The following is an 18,431-nucleotide window of genomic DNA, read 5'->3' on the forward strand; positions in this document are numbered from 1 at the left end:
GCGATTTAACGACAGAATAAAAATCCACTGTTTTTCGCTGCGAGAAGGGTGCGAACCTATGCGGGAAGCTCCCATTCGCTTTCAAGCCCAACGCCTTAACCACTCGGCCATCACAGCTTGCAGGGAAGATCCAGTCATCTGGTGATTTTCTGGCAGCTAAATTGTGAGAACTTTTGTGCCTAGTGAGCTGACCGGTGAAGTGGTTTGATAAAGTTTTATCTGTTCTGATGAGCAGTATTTAAGAAAAGTCAATTTTGTTTGAAAAAACTGGCTGACAATTGTGATTTAACGACAGAACATAAATCCTTTATTTTTCGCTGCGAGAAGGGTTCAAATCTACGTGGGAAGCTCCCATTGGATTTCAAGTCCAACGCCTTAACCACTTGGCCATCACATCGTGAAGGGAAGCGCCATTCATCTGGTGATATTCTGGCAGCTAAAGTGTGAGAGCCTTTGTTCCTAGTAAGCTGCCGCTGAGGTGGTTTGATAAAGTTCTCTCTTTTCTGATGAGCAGTTGTTTAAGAAAAGACAATTTTGATTGAATTGGCTGATAATTTAATGACAGAACAAAAATCCCTTTCTCTTTGTTGCGATCAGGGTTCGAACCTACGCGGTAAGCTCCCATTGCCTTTCAAGTTCAACGCCTTAGCCACTCGGCCATCACAGCCTGAAGTGAAGAGCCAGTCATCTTGTGATTTTCTGGCAGCTAAATTGTGAGAACTTTTGTGCCTCGTAAGCTGACTGGTGAGATTGTTTGATAAAGTTTTTTCTGTTCTGATGAGCAGGATTTAAGAAAATACAGTTTTGATTGAATAGATTGGCTAATAATTGTGATTTAACGAGAGAACAAAAATTTCTTATTCTTCGCTGCGAGCAGGTTTCAAACCTAAGCGGGAAGCTCCCATTGGATTTCAAGTCCAACGCCTTAACCACTCGGCCATCACAGCTTGAAGGGAAGCGCCAGTCATCTGGTGATTTTCTGGCAGCTAAAGTGTGAGAGCTTTTGTGCCTAGTAAGCTGACCGCTGAGGTGGTTTGATAAAATTTTCTCTGTTTTGATGAGAAGTGTTTAAGAAAAGGCATCTTTGATTGAATAAATTGGCTGATAATTGCAATTTAACGACAGAATAAAAATCCACTGTTTTTCGCTGCGAGATGGGTGCGAACCTATGCGGGAAGCTCCCATTCGATTTCAAGCCCAACGCCTTAACCACTCGGCCATCACAGCTTGCAGGGAAGATCCAGTCATCTGGTGATTTTCTGGCAGCTAAATTGTGAGAACTTTTGTGCCTAGTGAGCTGACCGGTGAGGTGGTTTGATAAAATTTTATCTGTTCTGATGAGCAGTATTTAAGAAAAGTCAATTTTGTTTGAAAAAACTGGCCGACAATTGTGATTTAACGACAGAACAAAAATCCCTTATTTTTCGCTGCGAGAAGTGTTCAAATCTACGTGGGAAGCTCCCATTGGATTTCAAGTCCAACAACTTAACCACTTGGCCATCACATCGTGAAGGGAAGCGCCATTCATCTGGTGATATTCTGGCAGCTAAAGTGTGAGAGCCTTTGTGCCTAGTAAGCTGCCGTTGAGGTGGTTTGATAAAGTTCTCTCTTTTCTGATGAACAGTTTTTTAAGAAAAGACAATTTTGATTGAATTGGCTGATAATTTAATGACAGAACAAAAATCCCTTTCTCTTTGTTGCGATCAGGGTTCGAACCTACGCGGTTAGCTCCCATTGGCTTTCAAGTTCAACGCCTTAGCCACTCGGCCATCACAGCCTGCGGTGAAGAGCCAGTCATCTTGTGATTTTCTGGCAGCTAAATTGTGAGAACTTTTGTGCCTCGTAAGCTGACTGGTGAGATTGTTTGATAAAGTTTTCTCTGTTCTGATGAGCAGGATTTAAGAAAAGACAGTTTTGATTGAATAAATTGGCTAATAATTGTGATTTAACGAGAGAACAAAAATTCCTTTTTCTTCGCTACGAGAAGGGTTCGAACCTACGCGGGAAGCTCCCATTGGATTTCAAGTCCAACGCCTTAACCACTCGGCCATCACAGCCTGCAGTGAAGAGCCAGTCATCTTGTGATTTTCTGGCAGCTAAATTGTGAGAACTTTTGTGCCTCGTATGCTGACTGGTGAGATTGTTTGATAAAGTTTTCTCTGTTCTGATGAGCAGGATTTAAGAAAAGACAGTTTTGATTGAATAAATTGGCTAATAATTGTGATTTAACGAGAGAACAAAAATTTCTTATTCTTCGCTGCGAGCAGGGTTCGAACCTACGCGGGAAGCTCCCATTGGATTTCAAGTCCAACGCCTTAACCACTCGGCCATCACAGCTTGAAGGGAAGCGCCAGTCATCTGGTGATTTTCTGGCAGCTAAAATGTGAGAGCTTTTGTGCCTAGTAAGCTGACCGCTGAGGTGGTTTGATAAAATTTTCTCTGTTTTGATGAGAAGTGTTTAAGAAAAGGCATCTTTGATTGAATAAATTGGCTGATAATTGCGATTTAACGACAGAATAAAAATCCACTGTTTTTCGCTGCGAGAAGGGTGCGAACCTATGCGGGAAGCTCCCATTCGATTTCAAGCCCAACGCCTTAACCACTCGGCCATCACAGCTAGCAGGGAAGATCCAGTCATCTGGTGATTTTCTGGCAGCTAAATTGTGAGAACTTTTGTGCCTAGTGAGCTGACCGGTGAAGTGGTTTGATAAAGTTTTATCTGTTCTGATGAGCAGTATTTAAGAAAAGTCAATTTTGTTTGAAAAAACTGGCCGACAATTGTGATTTAACGATAGAACAAAAATCCTTTTTTTTTCGCTGCGAGAAGGGTTCAAATCTACGTGGGAAGCTCCCATTGGATTTCAAGTCCAACGCCTTAACCACTCGGCCATCACATCGTGAAGGGAAGCGCCATTCATCTGGTGATACTCTGGCAGCTAAAGTGTGAGAGCCTTTGTGCCTAGTAAGCTGCCGCTGAGGTGGTTTGATAAAGTTCTCTCTTTTCTGATGAGCAGTTGTTTAAGAAAAGACAATTTTGATTGAATTGGCTGATAATTTAATGACAGAACAAAAATCCCTTTCTCTTTGTTGCGATCAGGGTTCGAACCTACGCGGTAAGCTCCCATTGGCTTTCAAGTTCAACGCCTTAGCCACTCGGCCATCACAGCCTGAAGTGAAGAGCCAGTCATCTTGTGATTTTCTGGCAGCTAATTTGTGAGAACTTTTGTGCCTCGTAAGCTGACTGGTGAGATTGTTTGATAAAGTTTTTTCTGTTCTGATGAGCAGGATTTAAGAAAATACAGTTTTAATTGAATAGATTGGCTAATAATTGTGATTTTACAAGAGAACAAAAATTCCTTATTCTTCGCTGCGAGCAGGGTTCGAACCTACGCGGGAAGCTCCCATTGGATTTCAAGTCAAACGCCTTAACCACTCGGCCATCACAGCTTAAAGGGAAGCGCCAGTCATCTGGTGATTTTCTGGCAGCTAAAGTGTGAGAGCTTTTGTGCCTAGTAAGCTGACCGCTGAGGTGGTTTGATAAAATTTTCTCTGTTTTGATGAGAAGTGTTTAAGAAAAGGCATCTTTGATTGAATAAATTGGCTGATAATTGCGATTTAACGACAGAACAAAAATCCACTGTTTTTCGCTGCGAGAAGGGTGCGAACCTATGCGGGAAGCTCCCATTCGATTTCAAGCCCAACGCCTTAACCACTCGGCCATCACAGCTTGCAGGGAAGATCCAGTCATCTGGTGATTTTCTGGCAGCCAAATTGTGAGAACTTTTGTGCCTAGTGAGCTGAACGGTGAAGTGGTTTGATAAAGTTTTATCTGTTCTGATGAGCAGTATTTAAGAAAAGTCAATTTTGTTTGAAAAAACTGGCTGACAATTGTGATTTAACGACAGAACATAAATCCTTTATTTTTCGCTGCGAGAAGGGTTCAAATCTACGTGGGAAGCTCCCATTGGATTTCAAGTCCAACGCTTTAACCACTCGGTCTTCACAGCTTGAAGGCAAGCGCCAGTCATCTGGTGATATTCTGGCAGCTAAAGTGTGAGAGCCTCTGTGCCTACTAAGCTGACCACTGAGGTGGTTTGATAAAGTTTTCTCTTTTCTGATGAGCAGTAATTAAGAAAAGACAATTTTGACTAAATTGGCTGATAACTTAACGACAGAACAAAAATCCCTTTCTCTTCGCTGAGATCAGGGTTCGAACCTACGCGTAAAGTTCCCATTGCCGTTCAAGTTCAACGCCTTAAACACTCGGCCATCACAGCTTGCAGGGAAGTTCCAGTCATCTGGTGATTTTCTGTCTGCTAAATTGTGAGAACTTTTGTGCCTCGTATGCTGACTGGTGAGATTGTTTGATAAAGTTTTATCTGTTCTGATGAGCAGTATTTAAGAAAAGACAATTTTGTTTGAAAAAACTGGCTGACAATTGTGATTTAACGACAGAACAAAAATCCCTTATTTTTCGCTGCGAGCAGGGTTCAAATCTACGTGGGAAGCTCCCATTGGATTTCAAGTCCAACGCCTTAACCACCCGCCCATGACAGCTTGAAGGGAAGCGCCAGTGATCTGCTCATTTTCTGGCAGCTAAAGTGCGAGAACTTTGTGCCTAGTAAGCTGACCGGTGAGGTGGTTTGATAAAGTTTTCTTTGTTCTGATGAGCATTATTTAAGAAAAAACAATTTTGATTGAATAAATTGGCTGATAATTTTGATTTAACGAGAGAACAAAAATTCCTTATTCTTCGCTCAGAGCAGGGTTCGAATCTACGCAGGAAGCTCCAATTGAATTTCAATTCCAACGCCTTAACCACTCGGCCATCACAGCTCACAGGAAAGAGCTGATAATCTGGTGATTTTCTGGCAGCTAAAGTGTGAGAACTTTTGTGCCTAGTAAGCTGACCGGTGAGGTGGTTTGATAAAGCTTTCTTTGTTCTGACGAGCAGTATTTAAGAAAAAACAATTTTGATTGAAAAAATTGGCTGATAATTGTGAATTAACGAGAGGAAAAAAATGCCTTATTCTCTGCTGCGAGCAGTGTTCGAACCTAAGCGGGAAGCTCCCATTGGATTTGAAGTCCAACGCCTTAACCACTCGGCCATCACAGCTTGATGTGAAGCGCCAGTCATCTGGTGATTTTCTGGCAGCTAAAGTGTGAGAGCTTTTGTGCCTAGTAAGTTGACCGGTGAGGTGGTTTGATAAAGCTTTCTTTGTTCTGACGAGCAGTATTTAAGAAAAGACAATTTTGATTGAAAAAATTGGCTGATAATTGTGAATTAACGAGAGGAAAAAAATGCCATATTCTCCGCTGCGAACAGGGTTCAAACCTACGCGGGAAGCTCCCATTGGATTTGAAGTCCAACGCCTGAACCACTCGCCCATCACAGCTTTAAGGGAAGCGCCAGTGATCTGCTGATTTTCTGGCAGCTAAAGTGTGAGAACTTTTGTGCCTAGTAAGCTGACCGGTGAGGTGGTTTGATAAAATTTTCTTTGTTCTGATGAGCAGTATTTGAGAAAAGACAATTTTGATTAAATTGGCTGATAATTTAACGACAGAACAAAAATGACTTTCTCTTCGCTGCGATCAATGTTCGAAACTAAGCGAGACGCTCCCATTGGATTTCAAGTCCAACGCCTTAACCACTCGCCCATCACAGCTTAAAGGGAAGCTCCAGTGATCTGCTGATTTTCTGACAGCTAAAGTGTGAGAAATTTTGTGTCTAGTAAACTGACCGTTGAGGTGGTTTGATAAAGCTTTCTTTGTTCTGACGAGCAGTATTTAAGAAAAGACAATTTTGATTGAAAAAATTGGTTGATAATTGTGTATTAACGAGAGAAAAAAATGCCTTAGTCTCCCCTGCGAGCAGGGTTCGAACCTACGCGTGAAGCTCCCATTGGATTTGAAGTCCAACGCCTTAACCACTCCAGCTTGAAGGGAAGCGCCAGTGATCTGCTGATTTTCTGGCCGCTAAAGTGTGAGAACCTCTGTGCCTAGTAAGCTGAGCGGTGAGGTGGTTTGATAAAATTTTCTTTGTTCTGATGAGCAGTATTTGAGACAAGACAGTTTTGATTAAATTGGCTGATAATTTAACGACAGAACAAGATCACTTTCTCTTCGCTGCGATCAAGGTTCGAACCTAAGCGGGAAGCTCCCATTCGATTTCACGTCTAACGCTTTAACCACTCGCCCATCACAGCTTGAAGGGAAGTGCCAGTTTTCTGCTGATTTTCTGGCAGCTAAAGTGTGAGAATTTTTGTGCCTAGTAAGCTGACCGATGAGGTGGTTTGATAAAGTTTTCTTTGTTCTGATGAGCAGTATTTAAGAAAAAACAATTTTGATTGATTAAATTGGCTGATATTTTTTATTTAACGAGAGAACAAAAATTCCTTACTCTTCGCTGCGAGCAGGGTTCGAATCTACGCGGGAAGCTCCCATTGGATTTATATTCCAACGCCTTAACCACTCGGCCATCACAGCTCACAGGCAAGAGCTGATAATCTGGTGATTTTCTGGCAACTAATGTGTGAGAACTTTTGTGCCTAGTAAGCTGACCGGTTAGGTAGTTTGATAAACCTTTCTTTGTTCTGACGAGCAGTATTTAAGAAAAGACAATTCTGATTGAAAAAATTGGCTGATAATTGTGAATTAACGAGAGAAAAAAATGCCTTTTTCTCCGCTGCGAGCAGGGTTCGAAACTACGTGGGAAGCTCCCATTGGATTTGAAGTCCACCGCCTGAACCACTCAGCCATCACAGCTTTAAGGGAATCGCCAGTGATCTGCTGATTTTCTGGCAGCTAAAGTGTGAGAACTTTTGTGCCTAGTAAGCTGACCGGTGAGGTGGTTTGATAAAGCTTTCTTTGTTCTGACGAGCAGTATTCAAGAAAAAACAATTTTGATTGAATAAATTGGCTGATAATTTTGATTTAACGAGAGAACAAAAATTCCTTATTCTTCGCTGCGAGCAGGGTTCGAATCTACTTGGGAAGCTCCCAATGGATTTCAATTCCAACGCCTTAACCACTCGGCCATCACAGCTCACAGGCAAGCGCTGATAATCTGGTGATTTTCTGGCAGCAAAAGTGTGAGAATATTTGTGCCTAGTAAGCTGACCGTTGAGGTGGTTTGATAAAGCTTTCTTTGTTCTGACGAGCAGTATTCAAGAAAAAACAATTTTGATTGAATAAATTGGCTGATAATTTTGATTTAACGAGAGAACAAAAATTCCTTATTCTTCGCTGCGAGCAGGGTTCGAATCTACTTGGGAAGCTCCCAATGGATTTCAATTCCAACGCCTTAACCACTCGGCCATCACAGCTCACAGGCAAGCGCTGATAATCTGGTGATTTTCTGGCAGCAAAAGTGTGAGAATATTTGTGCCTAGTAAGCTGACCGTTGAGGTGGTTTGATAAAGCTGTCTTTGTTCTGACGAGCAGTATTTAAGAAAAGACAATTTTGATTGAAAAAATTGGCTTATAATTGTGAATTAACGAGAGAAAAAAATGCCTTATTCTCCGCTGCGAGCAGGGTTCGAACCTTCGCGGGAAGTTCCCATTGGAATTGATGTCCAACGCCTTAACCACCCGTCCATCACAGCTTGAAGGGAAGCGCCAGTGATCTGCTGATTTTCTGGCAGCTAAAGTGTAAGAACCTCTGTGCCTAGAAAGCTGAGTGGTGAGGTGGTTTGATAAAATTTTCTTTGTTCTGATGAGCAGTATTTGAGAAAAGACAATTTTGATTAAATTGGCTGATAATTTAACGACAGAACAAAAATCACTTTCTCTTCGCTGCGATCAAGGTTCGAACCTAAGCGGGAAGCTCCCATTGGATTTCAAGTCTAACGCTTCAACCACTCGCCCATCACAGCTTGAAGGGACGCGCCAGTGATCTGCTGATTTTCTGGCAGCTAAAGTGTGAGAGCTTTTGTGCCTAGTAAGCCGACCGCTGAGGTGGTTTGATAAAGTTTTCTTTGGTTTGAGGAGCAGCATTTAATAAAAGCAATTTCGATTGAATAAATTGGCTGATAATTTTGATTTAACGAGAGAACAAAAATTCCTTATTCTTCGCTGCGAGCAGGGTTCGAACCTACGCGGGAAGCTCCCATTGGATTTCGAGTCCAACGCCTTAACCACTCGGCCATCACAGCTTGATGTGAAGCGCCAGTCATCTGGTGATTTTCTGGCAGCTAAAGTGTGAGAGCTTTTGTGCCTAGTAAGCCAACCGCTGAGGTGGTTTGATAAAGTTTTCTTTGGTTTGAGGAGCAGCATTTAATAAAAGCAATTTCGATTGAATAAATTGGCTGATAATTTTGATTTAACGAGAGAACAAAAATTCCTTATTCTTCGCTGCGAGCAGGGTTCGAACCTACGCGGGAAGCTCCCATTGGATTTCGAGTCCAACGCCTTAACCACTCGGCCATCACAGCTTGATGTGAAGCGCCAGTCATCTGGTGATTTTCTGGCAGCTAAAGTGTGAGAGCTTTTGTGCCTAGTAAGCCAACCGCTGAGGTGGTTTGATAAAATTTTCTTTGGTTTGAGGAGCAGCATTTAATAAAAGCAATTTCGATTGAATAAATTGGCTGATAATTGTGATTTAACGACAGAACAAAAATCCACTATTTTTCGCTGCGAGAAGGGTTCGAAACTAAGCGGGAAGCTCCCATTGGATTTCAAGTCCAACGCCATAACCACTCGGTCATCACAGCTTGCTGGGAAGGTCCAGTCATCTGGTGATTTCCTGGCAGCTAAATTGTGAGAACTTTTATGCCCAGTAAGCTGACCAGTGAGGTGGTTTGATAAAATTTTCTCTGTTCTGATGAGCAGTATTTAAGAAAAAAAAATTGATGAAATAAATTGCCTGATAATTGTGATGTAACGACAGAACAAAACTCCACTATTTTTCGCTGCGAGAAGGGTTCGAAACTATGCGAGAAGCTCCCATTGGATTTCAAGTCCAACTCCTTAACCACTCGGCCATCACAGCTTGAAGGGTAGCGCCAGTCATCTGGTGATTTCCTGGCAGCTAAATTGTGAGAACTTTTATGCCCAGTAAGCTGACCAGTGAGGTGGTTTGATAAAATTTTCTCTGTTCTGATGAGCAGTATTTAAGAAAAAAAATTGATGAAATAAATTGCCTGATAATTGTGATTTAACGACAGAACAAAATTCCCTTATTCTTTGCTGCGAGCAGGGTTCGATCCTACGCGGGAAGCTCCCATTGTATTTCAAGTCCAACGCCTTAACCACTCGGCCATCACATCTTGAAGGGAAGCGCCAGTCATCTGCTGATATTCTGGCAGCTAAAGTGTGGAAAATGTTGTGCCTAGTAAGCTGACCGCTGAGGCGGTTTGATAAAGTTTTCTCTGTTTTGATGCGCAGTATTTAAGAAAAGGCTATTTTGATTGAATAAATTGGCTGATAATTGTGACTTAACGACAGAACAAAAATCCCCTATTTTTCGCTGCAAGAAGGGTTCGAACCTACGTGGGAAGCTCCCAATAGATTTCAAGTCCAATGCCTTAGCCACTCGGTAATCACAGCTTGCAGGGAAGGGCCAGTCATCTTGTGATTTTCTGGCCGCTAAAGTGTGAGAGCTTTTGTGCCTATTAAGCTGACCGCTGAAATGGTTTGACAAAGTTTTCTCTTTTCTGATGAGCAGTATTTAAGAAAAGACAATTTTGATTAAATTGGCTGATAATTTAATGATAGAACAAAAATCCTTTTCTCTTCGTAGCGATCAGGGTTGGAACCTACGCGGGAAGCTCCAATTGGCTTTCAAGTTCAACGCCTTAACCACTCGGCCATCACAGCTTGACGGGAAGCGCCAGTCATCTGGTGATTATCTGGCAGCTAAATTGTGAGAACATTTATGCCTAGTAAGCTAACCGGTGAGCTGGTTTTATAAAGTTTTTTCTGTTCTGATGAGCAGTATTTGAGGAAAAACAATTTTGATGAAATAAATTGGCTGATAATTATGATTTAACGACAGAACAAAAATGCTTTATTCTTCGCTGCGATCAGGATTCGAACCTACGCGTGAGGCTCACATTGGATTTCAAGTCCCACGCCTTAGCCACTCGGCAATCACAGCTTGACGGGAAGCGCCAGTCATCTGGTGATTATCTGGCAGCTAAATTGTGAGAACATTTATGCCTAGTAAGCTAACCGGTGAGCTGGTTTTATAAAGTTTTCTCTGTTCTGATGAGCAGTATTTAAGGGAAAACAATTTTGATGAAATAAATTGGCTGATAATTATGATTTAACGACAGAACAAAAATGCCTTATTCTTCGCTGCCAGCAGGGTTTGAACCTACGCGGGAAATTCCCATTGGATTTCAATTCCAACGCCTTAACCTCTCAGTCATCACAGCTTGAAGGGAAGCGCCAGTCATCTGCTGATTTTCTGGCAGCTAAAGTGTGGAAAATTTTGTGCCTACTAAGCTGACCGCTGAGGCGGTTTGATAAAATTTTCTCTGTTTTGATGAGCAGTGTTTAAGAAAAGGCTATTTTGATTGAATAAATTGGCTGATAATTGTGACATAACGACAGAACAAAAATCCCCTGTTTTTCGCTGCGAGAAGGGTTCGAACCTACGCGGGAAGCTCCCAATAGATTTCAAGTCCAACGCCTTAGCCACTCGCCAATCACAGCTTGACGGGAAGCGCCAGTCATCTCGTGATTATCTGGCAGCTATATTGTGAGAACTTTTATGCCTAGTAAGCTGACCGGTGAGCTGGTTTTATAAAGTTTTCTCTGTTCTGATGAGCAGTATTTAAGGAAAAACAATTTTGATTAAATAAATTGGCTGATAATTATGATTTAACGACAGAAGAAAAATGCTCTATTCTTCGCTGCGAGCAGGGTTCGAACCTACGCGTGAAGCTTATATTGGATTTCAAGTCCCACGCCTTAACCACTCGACCATCACAGCTTAACGGGTAGCGCCAGTCATCTGGTGATTTTCTGGCAGCTAAATTGTGAGAATTTTTATGCCTAGCAAGCTGACCGGTGAGGTGGTTTGATAAAGTTGTCTCGGTTCTGATTAGCAGTATTTAAGGAAAAACAAATTTTGTTGAAATAAATTGGCTGATAATTATGATTTAACGACAGAACAAAAATGCCTTATTCTTCGCTGCGAGCAGGGTTCAAACCTACCTGGGAAATTCCCACTGGATTTCAATTCCAACATCTTAACCACTCAGTCATCACAGCTTGAAGGGAAGCGCCAGTCATCTGGTGATTTCTGGCAGCTAAAGTGTGAGACCTTTTGTGCCTAGTAAGCTGACCGCTGAGGTGATTTGATAAAGTTTTCTCTGTTTTGATGAGCAGTGTTTAAGAAAAGACAGTTTTGATTGAATAAATTGGCTGATAATTGTGATTTAACGACAGAACAAAAATCCTTTATTTTTCGCTGCGAGCAGGGTTCAAATCTACGTGGGAAGTTCCCACTGGATTTCAAGTCCAACGCCGTAACCACTCGGCCATCACAGCCAGAAGTGAAGCGCCAGTCATCTGCTGATTTTCTGGCAGCTAAAGTGTGGAAAATTTTGTGCCTAGTAAGCTGACCGCTGAGGCGGTTTGATAAAATTTTCTCTGTTTTGATGAGCAGTGTTTAAGAAAAGGCTATTTTGATTGAATAAATTGGCTGATAATTGTGACATAACGACAGAACAAAAATCCCCTGTTTTTCGCTGCGAGAAGGGTTCGAACCTACACGGGAAGCTCCCAATAGATTTCAAGTCCAACGCCTTAGCCACTCGCCAATCACAGCTTGACGGGAAGCGCCAGTCATCTCGTGATTATCTGGCAGCTATATTGTGAGAACTTTTATGCCTAGTAAGCTGACCGGTGAGCTGGTTTTATAAAGTTTTCTCTGTTCTGATGAGCAGTATTTAAGGAAAAACAATTTTGATTAAATAAATTGGCTGATAATTATGATTTAACGACAGAAGAAAAATGCTCTATTCTTCGCTGCGAGCAGGGTTCGAACCTACGCGTGAAGCTCATATTGGATTTCAAGTCCCACGCCTTAACCACTCGACCATCACAGCTTAACGGGTAGCGCCAGTCATCTGGTGATTTTCTGGCAGCTAAATTGTGAGAATTTTTATGCCTAGCAAGCTGACCGGTGAGGTGGTTTGATAAAGTTGTCTCGGTTCTGATTAGCAGTATTTAAGGAAAAACAAATTTTGTTGAAATAAATTGGCTGATAATTATGATTTAACGACAGAACAAAAATGCCTTATTCTTCGCTGCGAGCAGGGTTCAAACCTACCTGGGAAATTCCCATTGGATTTCAATTCCAACATCTTAACCACTCAGTCATCACAGCTTGAAGGGAAGCGCCAGTCATCTGGTGATTTCTGGCAGCTAAAGTGTGAGACCTTTTGTGCCTAGTAAGCTGACCGCTGAGGTGATTTGATAAAGTTTTCTCTGTTTTGATGAGCAGTGTTTAAGAAAAGACAGTTTTGATTGAATAAATTGGCTGATAATTGTGATTTAACGACAGAACAAAAATCCTTTATTTTTCGCTGCGAGCAGGGTTCAAATCTACGTGGGAAGTTCCCACTGGATTTCAAGTCCAACGCCGTAACCACTCGGCCATCACAGCCAGAAGGGAAGCACCAGTCATCTGTTGATTTTCTGGCAGCTATATTGTGAGATCTTTTATGCCTAGCATGCTGACCGGTGAGGTGGTTTGATAAAGTTTTCTGTGTTCTGATGAGCAGTATTTAAGAAAAAAACTTTGATTGAATAAATTGGCTGATAATTTTGATTTAACGACAGAACAAAATTCACTTATTCTTCAGTGCGAGCAGGGTTCGAACCTACGCCGGATTTTCCCGTTGGATTTCAGGTCCAACGCCTTAACCACTCGGTCATCACAGCTTGAAGGGAAGCACCAGCCATCTGATGATTTTCTGGCACCTAAATGTGAGAGCTTTCGTGCCTAGTAAGCTGACCGCTGAGGTGGTTAGATAAAATTTTCTCTGTTTTGATGAGCAGTATTTAAGAAAAAAACTTTGATTGAATAAATTGGCTGATAATTTTGATTTAACGACAGAACAAAATTCCCTTATTTTTCGCTGCGAGCAGGGTTCGAACCTACGCGGGAAGCTCCCATTGGATTTCAAGTCCCACGCCTTAACCACTCGTCCATCACACCTTGAAGGTAAGGGCCAGTCATCTGGTGATTTTCTGGCAGCTAAATTGTGAGAACTTTTATGCCTAATAAGCCGACCGGTGAGGTGGTTTGATAAAGTTTTCTCTGTTTTGATGAGCAGTAATTAAGAGAAGAAAGTTTTGGTTGAATAAATTGGCTCATAAATGTGATTTTACGACAGAACAAAAATCCTTTATTTTTCGCTGGGCTCAGGGTTCGCACCTACGCGGGAGGCTCGCATTGGATTTCAAGTCCAACGCCTCAACCACTCGGCCATCACAGCTTGAAGGGAAGCGCCAGTCATCTGGTGTTTTTCTGGCAGCTAATTTGCGAGACCTTTTATGCCTAGTAAGCTGACCGTTGAGGTGATTTGATAAAGTTTTCTCTGTTCTGATGAGCAGTATTTAAGGAAAAGCAATTTTGATGAAACAAATTGGCTTATAATTATGATTTAACGACAGAACAAAATTCCCTTATTCTTCGCTGCGAGAAGGGTTCGAACCTACGCGGGAAGCTGCCATTGGATTTCATGTCCAACGCCTTAACCACTGGGTCCTCACAGCTTGAAAGGAAGCGCAAGTCAGCTGGTGATTTTCTGGCAGCTAAAATGTGAGAGCTTTTATGACTAAAAAGCTAACCGGTGAGGTGGTTTGATAAAGTTTTCTCTGTTTTGATGAGCAGCAATTAAGAGAAGAAAGTTTTGATTGAGTAAATTGGCTGATAAATGTGATTTAACGCCAGAACAGAAATCCCTTATTTTTCTCTGCGAGCAGGGATCGAACCTACGCGGGACGCTTTCATTGGATTTCAAGTCCAACGCCTTAACCGCTCGTCCATCACAGCTTGAATGGAAGCACCAGTCACCTGGTGATTTTCTGGCAGCTAAATTGTGAGAACTTTTATGACTAAAAAGCTAACCGGTGAGGTGGTTTGATAAAGTTTTCTCTGTTTTGAGGAGCAGTATTTAAGAGAAGAAAGTTTTGATTGAATAAATTGGCTGATAAATGTGAATTAACGACAGAACAAAAATCCCTTATTTTTTGCTGCGAGCAGGGTTCGAACCTACGTGGGAAGCTCGCATTGGATTTCAAGTCCAACGGCTTAACCACTCGGCTTTCACAGCTGCTAGCGAACGTCAGTCACCTGGTGATTTTCTGGCAGCTAAATTGTGAGAACTTTTATGACTAAAAAGCTAACCGGTGAGGTGGTTTGATAAAGTTTTCTCTGTTCTGATGAGCAGTATTTAAGGAAAAGCAATTTTGATGAAACAAATTGGCTTATAATTATGATTTAACGACAGAACAAAATTCCCTTATTCTTCGCTGCGAGAAGGGTTCGAACCTACGCGGGAAGCGGCCATTGGATTTCAAGTCCAACGCCTTAACCACTGGGTCCTCACAGCTTGAAAGGAAGCGCAAGTCAGCTGGTGATTTTCTGGCAGCTAAAATGTGAGAGCTTTTATGACTAAAAAGCTAACCGGTGAGGTGGTTTGATAAAGTTTTCTCTGTTTTGATGAGCAGCATTTAAGAGAAGAAAGTTTTGATTGAATAAATTGGCTGATAAATGTGATTTAACGCCAGAACAAAAATCCCTTATTTTTCTCTGCGAGCAGGGTTCGAACCTACGCGGGAAGCTCCCATTGTATTTCAAGTCCAACGCCTTAACCGCTCGTCCATCACAGCTTGAATGGAAGCACCAGTCACCTGGTGATTTTCTGGCAGCTAAATTGTGAGAACTTTTATGACTAAAAAGCTAACCGGTGAGAGGGTTTGATAAAGTTTTCTCTGTTTTGATGAGCAGTATTTAAGAGAAGAAAGTTTTGATTGAATAAATTGGCTGATAAATGTGATTTAACGACAGAACAAAAATCCCTTATTTATTGCTGCGAGCAGGGTTCGAACCTACGCGGGAAGCTCGCATTGGATTTCAAGTCCAACGGCTTAACCACTCGGCCTTCACAGCTGCTAGCGAACGTCAGTCATCTGGTGTATTTCTGGCAGCTAAATTGCGAGAACTTTTATGCCTAGTAAGCTGACCGGTGAGGTGGTTTGATAAAGTTTTCTCTGTTCTGATGAAGAGTATTTAAGAAAAAGCAATTTTGATGAAACAAATTGGCTGATAATTGTGATTTAACGTCAGAACCAAATTCCCTTAATCTTCGTTGCGAGCAGGGTTAGAACCTACGCGTGAAGCTCCCATTGGATCTCAAGTCCAATGCCTTAACCACTCGGTCAACACAGCTGGAAGGGAAGCACCAGTCATCTGGTGATTTTCTGGCAGCTAAAGTGTGAAAGCTTTTGTGCCTAGTAAGTTGACCGCTGAGGTGGTTTGATAAAATTTTCTCTGTTTTGATGAGCAGTATTTAAGAAAAAGCAATTTTGATGAAACAAATTGGCTGATAATTGTGATTTAACGACAGAACCAAATTCCCTTATTTTTTGCTGCGAGCAGGGTTCGAACCTACGCGGGAAGCTACCATTGCATTTCTAGTCCAACGCCTCAACCACTCGGCCATCACAGCTTGAGGCTAAGCGCCAGTCATCTGGTGATTTTTTGGCAGCTAAATTGTGAGAAATTTATGCCTAATAAGCTGACCGGTGAGGTGGTTTGATAAAGTTTTCTCTTTTTTGATGAGCAGTATTTAAGAGAAGCAAGTTTTGATTGAATAAATTGCCTGATAATTGTGCTTTAACGACAGAAAAATAATCCCCTATTTTTCGCTGCGAGAAGGGTTTGAACCTACGCGTGAAGCTCCCATTGGATTTCAAGTCCCACGCCTTAACCACTCGTCCATCACACCTTGAAGGTAAGGGCCAGTCATCTGGTGATTTTCTGGCAGCTAAATTGTGAGAACTTTTATGACTAAAAAGCTAACCGGTGAGAGGGTTTGATAAAGTTTTCTCTGTTTTGATGAGCAGTATTTAAGAGAAGAAAGTTTTGATTGAATAAATTGGCTGATAAATGTGATTTAACGACAGAACAAAAATCCCTTATTTATTGCTGCGAGCAGGGTTCGAACCTACGCGGGAAGCTACCATTGCATTTCTAGTCCAACGCCTCAACCACTCGGCCATCACAGCTTGAGGCTAAGCGCCAGTCATCTGGTGATTTTTTGGCAGCTAAATTGTGAGAAATTTATGCCTAATAAGCTGACCGGTGAGGTGGTTTGATAAAGTTTTCTCTTTTTTGATGAGCAGTATTTAAGAGAAGCAAGTTTTGATTGAATAAATTGCCTGATAATTGTGCTTTAACGACAGAAAAATAATCCCCTATTTTTCGCTGCGAGAAGGGTTTGAACCTACGCGTGAAGCTCCCATTGGATTTCAAGTCCCACGCCTTAACCACTCGTCCATCACACCTTGAAGGTAAGGGCCAGTCATCTGGTGATTTTCTGGCAGCTAAATTGTGAGAACTTTTATGACTAAAAAGCTAACCGGTGAGAGGGTTTGATAAAGTTTTCTCTGTTTTGATGAGCAGTATTTAAGAGAAGAAAGTTTTGATTGAATAAATTGGCTGATAAATGTGATTTAACGACAGAACAAAAATCCCTTATTTATTGCTGCGAGCAGGGTTCGAACCTACGCGGGAAGCTACCATTGCATTTCTAGTCCAACGCCTCAACCACTCGGCCATCACAGCTTGAGGCTAAGCGCCAGTCATCTGGTGATTTTTTGGCAGCTAAATTGTGAGAAATTTATGCCTAATAAGCTGACCGGTGAGGTGGTTTGATAAAGTTTTCTCTTTTTTGATGAGCAGTATTTAAGAGAAGCAAGTTTTGATTGAATAAATTGCCTGATAATTGTGCTTTAACGACAGAAAAATAATCCCCTATTTTTCGCTGCGAGAAGGGTTTGAACCTACGCGTGAAGCTCCCATTGGATTTCAAGTCCCACGCCTTAACCACTCGTCCATCACACCTTGAAGTTAAGGGCCAGTCATCTGGTGATTTTCTGGCAGCTAAATTGTGAGAACTTTTATGACTAAAAAGCTAACCGGTGAGAGGGTTTGATAAAGTTTTCTCTGTTTTGATGAGCAGTATTTAAGAGAAGAAAGTTTTGATTGAATAAATTGGCTGATAAATGTGATTTAACGACAGAACAAAAATCCCTTATTTATTGCTGCGAGCAGGGTTCGAACCTACGCGGGAAGCTCGCATTGGATTTCAAGTCCAACGGCTTAACCACTCGGCCTTCACAGCTGCTAGCGAACGTCAGTCATCTGGTGTATTTCTGGCAGCTAAATTGCGAGAACTTTTATGCCTAGTAAGCTGACCGGTGAGGTGGTTTGATAAAGTTTTCTCTGTTCTGATGAAGAGTATTTAAGAAAAAGCAATTTTGATGAAACAAATTGGCTGATAATTGTGATTTAACGTCAGAACCAAATTCCCTTAATCTTCGTTGCGAGCAGGGTTAGAACCTACGCGTGAAGCTCCCATTGGATCTCAAGTCCAATGCCTTAACCACTCGGTCAACACAGCTGGAAGGGAAGCACCAGTCATCTGGTGATTTTCTGGCAGCTAAAGTGTGAAAGCTTTTGTGCCTAGTAAGTTGACCGCTGAGGTGGTTTGATAAAATTTTCTCTGTTTTGATGAGCAGTATTTAAGAAAAAGCAATTTTGATGAAACAAATTGGCTGATAATTGTGATTTAACGACAGAACCAAATTCCCTTATTTTTTGCTGCGAGCAGGGTTCGAACCTACGCGGGAAGCTACCATTGCATTTCTAGTCCAACGCCTCAACCACTCGGCCATCACAGCTTGAGGCTAAGCGCCAGTCATCTGGTGATTTTTTGGCAGCTAAATTGTGAGAAATTTATGCCTAATAAGCTGACCGGTGAGGTGGTTTGATAAAGTTTTCTCTTTTTTGATGAGCAGTATTTAAGAGAAGCAAGTTTTGATTGAATAAATTGCCTGATAATTGTGCTTTAACGACAGAAAAATAATCCCCTATTTTTCGCTGCGAGAAGGGTTTGAACCTACGCGTGAAGCTCCCATTGGATTTCAAGTCCAACGCTTTAACAACTCGGCCATCACAGCTTGAAGCCAAGCTCCAGTCATCTGGCGTATTTCTGGCAGCTTATTTGCGAGAACTTTTATGCCTAGTAAGCTGACCGGTGAGGTGGTTTGATAAAGTTTTCTCTGTTCTGATGAGCAGTATTTAAGGAAAAGCAATTTTGATGAAACAAATTGGCTGACAATTGTGATTTAACGACAGAACAAAATTCCCTTATTCTTCGCTGCGATCAGGGTTCGAACCTACACTG

The 18,431-nt window shown here is 41.8% G+C and overlaps 19 non-coding genes across 19 annotated transcripts; all 19 read right to left on the bottom strand.

Moving 5' to 3' along the window:
• Positions 1–865: 865 nt before the first annotated feature.
• Trnas-uga (transfer RNA serine (anticodon UGA)) lies at positions 866–947 on the bottom strand. Its single transcript has one exon. It is a non-coding gene; the product is annotated as a tRNA-Ser (tRNA).
• A 1,028-nt stretch (positions 948–1,975) lies between these two features.
• Positions 1,976–2,057, bottom strand: Trnas-uga (transfer RNA serine (anticodon UGA)). Its single transcript has one exon. It is a non-coding gene; the product is annotated as a tRNA-Ser (tRNA).
• A 198-nt stretch (positions 2,058–2,255) lies between these two features.
• Positions 2,256–2,337, bottom strand: Trnas-uga (transfer RNA serine (anticodon UGA)). The gene has a single exon. It is a non-coding gene; the product is annotated as a tRNA-Ser (tRNA).
• A 1,028-nt stretch (positions 2,338–3,365) lies between these two features.
• Positions 3,366–3,447, bottom strand: Trnas-uga (transfer RNA serine (anticodon UGA)). Its single transcript has one exon. It is a non-coding gene; the product is annotated as a tRNA-Ser (tRNA).
• A 2,957-nt stretch (positions 3,448–6,404) lies between these two features.
• Positions 6,405–6,486, bottom strand: Trnay-aua (transfer RNA tyrosine (anticodon AUA)). The gene has a single exon. It is a non-coding gene; the product is annotated as a tRNA-Tyr (tRNA).
• Positions 6,487–8,071: 1,585 nt separating this feature from the next.
• Trnas-cga (transfer RNA serine (anticodon CGA)) lies at positions 8,072–8,153 on the bottom strand. Its single transcript has one exon. It is a non-coding gene; the product is annotated as a tRNA-Ser (tRNA).
• Positions 8,154–8,350: 197 nt separating this feature from the next.
• On the bottom strand, positions 8,351–8,432 carry Trnas-cga (transfer RNA serine (anticodon CGA)). Its single transcript has one exon. It is a non-coding gene; the product is annotated as a tRNA-Ser (tRNA).
• Positions 8,433–9,184: 752 nt separating this feature from the next.
• On the bottom strand, positions 9,185–9,266 carry Trnas-uga (transfer RNA serine (anticodon UGA)). Its single transcript has one exon. It is a non-coding gene; the product is annotated as a tRNA-Ser (tRNA).
• A 2,148-nt stretch (positions 9,267–11,414) lies between these two features.
• Trnas-uga (transfer RNA serine (anticodon UGA)) lies at positions 11,415–11,496 on the bottom strand. Its single transcript has one exon. It is a non-coding gene; the product is annotated as a tRNA-Ser (tRNA).
• Positions 11,497–11,974: 478 nt separating this feature from the next.
• Trnas-uga (transfer RNA serine (anticodon UGA)) lies at positions 11,975–12,056 on the bottom strand. The gene has a single exon. It is a non-coding gene; the product is annotated as a tRNA-Ser (tRNA).
• Positions 12,057–12,534: 478 nt separating this feature from the next.
• Trnas-uga (transfer RNA serine (anticodon UGA)) lies at positions 12,535–12,616 on the bottom strand. The gene has a single exon. It is a non-coding gene; the product is annotated as a tRNA-Ser (tRNA).
• Positions 12,617–13,089: 473 nt separating this feature from the next.
• Trnas-uga (transfer RNA serine (anticodon UGA)) lies at positions 13,090–13,171 on the bottom strand. The gene has a single exon. It is a non-coding gene; the product is annotated as a tRNA-Ser (tRNA).
• Positions 13,172–15,048: 1,877 nt separating this feature from the next.
• Positions 15,049–15,130, bottom strand: Trnas-uga (transfer RNA serine (anticodon UGA)). The gene has a single exon. It is a non-coding gene; the product is annotated as a tRNA-Ser (tRNA).
• Positions 15,131–15,607: 477 nt separating this feature from the next.
• On the bottom strand, positions 15,608–15,689 carry Trnas-aga (transfer RNA serine (anticodon AGA)). Its single transcript has one exon. It is a non-coding gene; the product is annotated as a tRNA-Ser (tRNA).
• A 477-nt stretch (positions 15,690–16,166) lies between these two features.
• Trnas-aga (transfer RNA serine (anticodon AGA)) lies at positions 16,167–16,248 on the bottom strand. Its single transcript has one exon. It is a non-coding gene; the product is annotated as a tRNA-Ser (tRNA).
• A 477-nt stretch (positions 16,249–16,725) lies between these two features.
• On the bottom strand, positions 16,726–16,807 carry Trnas-aga (transfer RNA serine (anticodon AGA)). The gene has a single exon. It is a non-coding gene; the product is annotated as a tRNA-Ser (tRNA).
• A 477-nt stretch (positions 16,808–17,284) lies between these two features.
• Trnas-uga (transfer RNA serine (anticodon UGA)) lies at positions 17,285–17,366 on the bottom strand. The gene has a single exon. It is a non-coding gene; the product is annotated as a tRNA-Ser (tRNA).
• A 477-nt stretch (positions 17,367–17,843) lies between these two features.
• On the bottom strand, positions 17,844–17,925 carry Trnas-aga (transfer RNA serine (anticodon AGA)). The gene has a single exon. It is a non-coding gene; the product is annotated as a tRNA-Ser (tRNA).
• A 197-nt stretch (positions 17,926–18,122) lies between these two features.
• On the bottom strand, positions 18,123–18,204 carry Trnas-uga (transfer RNA serine (anticodon UGA)). Its single transcript has one exon. It is a non-coding gene; the product is annotated as a tRNA-Ser (tRNA).
• Positions 18,205–18,431: the final 227 nt, after the last annotated feature.

The sequence above is a fragment of the Convolutriloba macropyga genome, chromosome 12, assembly GCF_964194025.1.
Source record: "Convolutriloba macropyga chromosome 12, txConMacr16.3, whole genome shotgun sequence".
NCBI lineage: Eukaryota > Metazoa > Xenacoelomorpha > Acoela > Convolutidae > Convolutriloba > Convolutriloba macropyga.